The 6,417-nt window shown below is 46.8% G+C and overlaps 1 pseudogene across 1 annotated transcript; it reads left to right on the top strand.

The window, feature by feature from the left end:
- Window positions 1-5,544: 5,544 nt before the first annotated feature.
- On the top strand, window positions 5,545-6,017 carry LOC309835932 (large ribosomal subunit protein uL24-like; annotated as a pseudogene). The gene has a single exon. The product of its transcript is annotated as a large ribosomal subunit protein uL24-like (transcript).
- The last annotated feature ends 400 nt before the right edge of the window (window positions 6,018-6,417 follow it).

The raw sequence follows: 6,417 nt of genomic DNA, 5'->3' as shown, positions 1-6,417 counted from the left end.
CATTTAACATGCAGGTTTAAGGCTGGCACACTCACTGCGTTTCCCCCTTTAGTGACTTGAGCTGATAGAGGGGAGGGATGTGGACTTTGGAATCAGATGCATCTGGGCTGAATCCTGGCTCTGCCACGTACTTGCTGGATGGCTTTAGGAAAGCATTTGACCTCTCTCAGCCTTACTGCTTCCCTCTGGAGGTAGAGCAGTGCTGAGAATGAACGCAGGTGCCGTAAGCGAAATGTCTGGATCAGGTGAGCAAATGACCATCTTGGATCCTTTCGTTTCCCTTGAAGGAGAAGTAGGGACACAAAAGAGGAGCTGCCTTAGCTTCAGAACCAACAGAGAAGTGGGGCTGATCAGACACATAAAATTGTGGCCACAAAGGCAAAGTCATGATTAACTGTTGGCTTACTCTTCCTTCCTTTACTTATCTGGTGCTTATTGAGTGATGTCTTTATTCTAAGAAGAGAAGGGGGCCACCACATGTGTGTTGCTGCCGGTCCTGACCCGTCCTTGGGTGTGGGGATTTCTCCTGGGGTACTGATGCTGATTCCCATCCAGCCTCTCCCAGGATTTCTAAAGCCAGAAAGGGAAACCAGTGCAGTGGGGGAAGGGAGGGGTGGACTGGATGCTGATGGACAGTGGCTTCTAGAAAGGCAGAGCCTCTGAGAGAACCAGGAGGAAAAGGGAAGACCTGTGTTTTAGCACAAGTTTCCATAAGCAGTTACTATGCAAGAAGCCACTCCAACCATGAATAGAGTATCAAATGAATGAAAAAAGCGGGAAATATATGTATTAAATGATGCAGATCATGTGCAGGAGTTGATATGAACAAACACACTTGTGTGGCCGGGTGAGGGGACGCCAGCTGGTGGAGGTGGCTCAGAAGATGCTGCCCTAAGAGGAGATGTGCCAAAGGGAGCCATGGTTTTCTCTCAAGTTTAGTTTCCGTCTTGAGGAAAAGTTTGCAACTTTCGCGCGGTTACAGAGGAAATACTCCACGTGGCTGATTTAATGTAGTTTTCCTCCAGAATACTGAGATTTAAGACCACTATTTTTCCTATGTTTGGAATTGTAAGCTCATAAAAATATACGTGCTCCTAAATGATGTAAAAGGCAGATACTGTTCCAAATAATTGGGGAGTTTCTTGAGTTTAAAATACATAAGCTCATACATTTTAGAGGTTCAGCAAGTGATATGATTTCACAAAATCTGTTGTGATACTGTGACCTGATGGGATTTTTTAAAAAAGCAATAGCACCCTAAGGGATTTCCCTGGTGGTCCAGTGGCTAAGACTCCGAGCTCTCAATGCAGGGGCCCGGGTTCGATCCCTGGTTGGGGAACTGCATCCCACATGCCACAACTAAGGATTCCGCATGCCGCAACTAAAGATGCTGCAACTAAAGATCCCGCATGTGACGACTAAGACCCGGCGCAGCCAAATAAATAAATAACTGTTAAAAAAAAAATGCAATAGAACCCTAAGAAGATTTGAAAATGGAGCAATATTACAAGCATCGAGTACCAATTAAATAAAGACACAAGGTAACTTCAGAGTGCTATATAAATTATTTTAAAAAGTGCCTCATGAATATATTAGCAGGGAAATTTATAATGGAATTATAATCCACTCATACACCAGACATTCTGCCCCTGAAATCTCGTCGTCAGGAGACTGACAGCTAGACAATTAATGTAACCACATGGCTGCTCAGAGCACTGTATCAAGCATGGATAATTCCAGGTGTGCTACCCAATAAAAATGGACCCTCTGCCCTCATGTTGACTCCTTTTAACAGGCCTGGTGGGCCAAGGATCGATAACATCTAAAGCTACAGGGTTTTAGATGCGGCCGCCAAAGCCAGCAACACCAGCTGTGCTGGGGGAGGAGAGGCTTTTGGCACCACATGCAAGACAAAACCCAGATATTTCAGAAGAACTTCAAATTTTCAGAGTTCTCTTTTCATGAGTATGTGTTAATGAGTTCCAAGGAAAAGCCAGGCACGATTAGGAAATGTCTCAGGAAAAATGGGACGCAGTCATGAGGAGGACGAGGGTCCTTCCAAGGTGGCCTTCTGCTCAACGGAGATTTAGAGATTCATTTTACAGTCGTCTTCTTGCTGACATCAACGAAGGGCACACCTGGTTGAGGGCTTTCACTTTCCCCTCCTGGGCTATGACCCGGCCAAAGAAGCGTACCAAATTCAGGGACGGGCTAGAAACCCAGCACAGGGTGTGTGTGTGTGTGTGCGCGCGTGCACGTACACGCGTGTGTGTATACACAAAAAGATGCATATCCAAGCGGTCAGCTGACCCTGAGGGCATCCGTGGAAGTGTGATGCTCTCTGTTGGTTACTGTGAATCTGTGTGCTTTAGACGGTTCTAACATGTTAGTCAGTTCCTGGTTGTTATGATTTTTTTCTCCCTCTGAGAATATTGGAGGGTCCAGATCTCTTCATTATATCAACGTCAGTCACTAACTTAGGTGCTTTGAGGACAAAACCAGACACAGACCCTACCCTTGAGGGGTTTACAGAGGAAGGCAGTGGTTCTCAACTTTGGTCTCACACTGAAATTGCCCCGGGAGCCTTGTAAAATGCTGGAGCTGGTCTCACTCGAAGAGATCCTGACTTAACTGGCCCAGAATGTGGCCTGGGCTCCTGAGTGATACTAATCTGCATTCAAAGTGGGAGTCATTGCAGTAAAGGAGAGACAGAGGCTCCCAAAGTCCATCAGCTAAAGAGGAGGAACAGTTTCCAGCCTCCGAGAGTGGTAATACCACTATATGAACATTATGGAAGTGAACTAAATTTGAAGTTACTGTTCTCCTTCATGTACTTACATACTTACTCATGCATGTATGTATGTACGTGTACACATATATATTACAGATGTGATGCACTCCTCTTGTAATAGATCCGGTGACATAGAAGTAATCCAGGAAACATACCTGCCCCTAACTGCACTCCCACTCCCTGGTGTGTGCCACCCGCAGTAGGTGCTCCCTGTGCAATTCCCCAGGCGCCTTTCTGTGCATTTTGAGCACCTACACATGCACATGTACTTCTATGCCTACAAAAGTGAGATCAGGTTACGTAATTTGATTTTTTTAAAAATTTAACAATTTTCATGGCTACACTGTTTTTTTTTTTTAAGAGGGCATGGTGGTCATGTGCTGTTTTGCTGTTTTGGTATCACCCTGAATCCGGTGACAGCATCGCCAATTTGCTTTGGAGGAGCTACGTTTCCCCTAACAGATGCAGTCTGGTGGAGCCATCAGTCAAGATGCCTGGATCTCCTCCACCCAAAGGATGTCCACCTAGGTGCCCCCAGTTTCTGCCCCCTACGCATGTTGTGATCCCTTGGTCCTTTCCTGTCCTTTTTTTTTTTTTTAAAGAAGATGTTGGGGGTAGGAGTTTATTAATTAATTTATTATTTATTTTTGCTGTGTTGCGTCTTCGTTTCTGTGCGAGGGCTTTCTCTAGTTGTGGCAAGTGGGGGCCACTCTTCATTGCGGTGCGCGGGCCTCTCACTATGGCGGCCTCTCTTGTTGCAGAGCACAGGCTCCAGACACGCAGGCTTAGTAATTGTGGCTCACAGACCCAGTTGCTCCGCAGCATGTGGGACCTTCCCAGACCAGGGCTCGAACCCGTGTCCCCTGCATTAGCAGGCAAGTTCTCAACTGCTGCGCCACCAGGGCAGCCCCATGGCTACCCTTTTTAATAGCTATTTAGTGTTCTTGGCCGTTCGGTGTGGATCATTCTCTTGTTTACTTAGCCTCTCCCCATATGGACATCCTTTTCTGGTTACTTTTGTTTTAATTGATGTAAAAACTCTTAGAGCAGTAACACCAATAGTTCAACAAGCAAAATTAAAACTCTGACTCAGAATCTCATTCTGATTAGGGAAGAACTTAGTCATTGTCGTCTTATGAAAGTCACAAACCTTTGTTTATGAATCTGGAACCACTTCCGACTTAATGCTCGTGCTTTAGGGCAAAGAAAAAATGGAGAAATATTCTGGAAAATAAGTATGGTTTCTACTGGAAACCATGAAAGGAACATGAGTGTGATCATTTTTGTGTGGGAGGAAAAGAATTAACAATAGCTCAATAGACTAAAAGAAAAAGGAAGCAGAAGGGGTGCGGCGGCAAGCAGACACCCCCTCACTACATTTCTGATTCCCTCCCTTATTTCGAGATGAGGCTGGTTATGCATGTGTACATCACTTGGGGTGACTAAGCTGCAGGTGGTGTGGAAGGCAGCAGCTGTCTCTCCTCCGTCACTGGCGTTATGAGCAAGAGGTGCTGGAGGGGCAATCAAATCAGGAGCCACCTTCAGCTTCACTTTCAGTTTCATGAAATCGCCACTGCTATTGTGGAGAGTGTCACCTGCTTCTGAGAACTCTCAGCTGGTGGTGAAACCAGCAGGTAGATTTTCCAGGCTGGAATGCAATTGTGCAAGCATTCAATTAGACGTTCATTCCATCCGAAATAAAAATCATACTGTGCCCTGGCCCACACTTTACCAGCTGCCTCCAGCATGGCGTGGAAGGGATTGATTGTTTAGAGCCTGATAAAAGTGCTGAGTTACCCTAGAGGTAACAGCAGATGTCTCGATTCAAGAGGTCCTGAGAGAAATTCTCTGGTGCTTGAGCCTGGCCCTTTGCCTGGCCCTAGCTAGTCAGAGTTAATGCTGTCATTTATCAGGCTTAGTGTACTGGATGTGCTTATTTAGGGACGTAGCTGCTTGGGGTTTAGAAACGGATTATTTTGCCTAAGAAACGGATGAGAGGAAAGAAAAACAATCAGCATTCCTAGCCAGGCAGTCTAATTTCCCTAGAATTTTTTCTCTTCTAGTAAATAATTGTGTCACGATATTTTGGGAGAAATGTCTGGGAAAACACCCAACATACATCATACGCTAATCCTAATGGAGCCAGGAGTTCCGGAGGCTTCTGGGGCCAAGGACCGATGCATCCATAGGGCTGGGGCCCAGCAGAGGGCTTGGGTTCCAGCCGCGTGGGAGGGAACATGACAGTGGCCTTTCTCAGGGGAACAAAGTATGGTGCCAGGCAGTGGGAGCTCAGGAATCAGATATTCAGAGGAGTGTTGGCCCCTGGACAAGCTGGGGAACCCCCACCCCCATCCAACAGGAAGTTGAGAACGATGCAGCGCCTCACATGGGGAGAGGTGGAGCCTGATCAGGACACCCACCAAACACCCTGACTGCTGGTGTCCACACCACCTTCACTAAGCACCTACCACGTGCCAGACAAAAGCCAGGTGCTCTACACGTGCTGGCTCTTATCGTCACTACAACCTTGGAGACGGATATAATTATTCCCATTTTACAGATGAGGAAAATGAGGCTCCAGGGAAATTAAGCTACTTGTCCAAGGTTAGCTGGCTTGCAAGTGGCAGAGCCAGGATTCAAACCCAGGTCGTGCTCTTCGCTCTGTGTTGCTGTGTCCTAACGAAATGTAGTAAACATGGTAAGAAATGTGCACCAGCCCTTTTGTGGCCATCGCTGAAGCGCCGGGGGCCAAAATGAAGTTCATTCCCTTTGTGACGCTGACCGAAGCAAGAACCGGAAAAGGCATTTCAATGTGCCTTCCCACATTCGCAGGAAATTATGTCTTCCCCTCTTTCTAAAGAGCTGAAACGGAAGTACCGTGTCTGATCCATGCCCATCTGAAAGTATGATGAAGTTCCAGTTGTATGAGGGCACTACAAAGGGCAGCAAATTGGCAAAGTAGTCCAGGTTTACAGGAAGAAATATGTCACCTACACTGAACGAGTGCAGCGGGAGAAGGCTAATGGCACGCTGTCCATGTGGGCATTCACCCCAGCAAGGTGGTCATCACCAGACTAAAGCTGGACAAAGACCACACAAAGATCCTCGAAGGTAAAGCCGATCTCGCCAGGTAGGAGAGGAAAAGGGCAGATATAAGGGAGAAACAATTGGGAAGATCAGGAATAAAGTATTCTTATATACAACTTTCATTAAAAACTTAAAATGAAAAAAAAAGTGGGAACCAAAGAAAATACAATTCACATAACGCTCTCAATGATCCATATATGGGTCAAACTATGTCTTCAAGATGGACTTCCTCAGGCTTCCCTGGTGGCGCAGTGGTTAAGAATCCGCCTGCCAAGGCAGGGGACATGGGTTCGAGCCCTGGTCCAGGAAGATCCCACATGCCACGGAGCAACTAAGCTCGTGAGCCACAACTACTGAGCCCATGAGCCACAACTGCTGAGCCCATGCGCCTAGAGCCCCTGCTCCGCAGCAAGAGAAGCCACCGCAATGAGAAGCCTGTGCACCACAGCGAATAGTAGCCCCCACTCGCCACAACTAGAGAAAGCCCGTGCGCAGCAACAAAGACCCAACGCAGCCAAAAATAAATAAAAAAGTTAAAA

This window comes from Grampus griseus, assembly GCF_964374135.1.
Source record: "Grampus griseus genome assembly, chromosome: 18".
Taxonomy (NCBI): domain Eukaryota; kingdom Metazoa; phylum Chordata; class Mammalia; order Artiodactyla; family Delphinidae; genus Grampus; species Grampus griseus.
The sequence above is the reverse complement of the archived record's forward strand: the minus strand, read 5'-3'. Positions and strand labels throughout refer to the sequence as shown.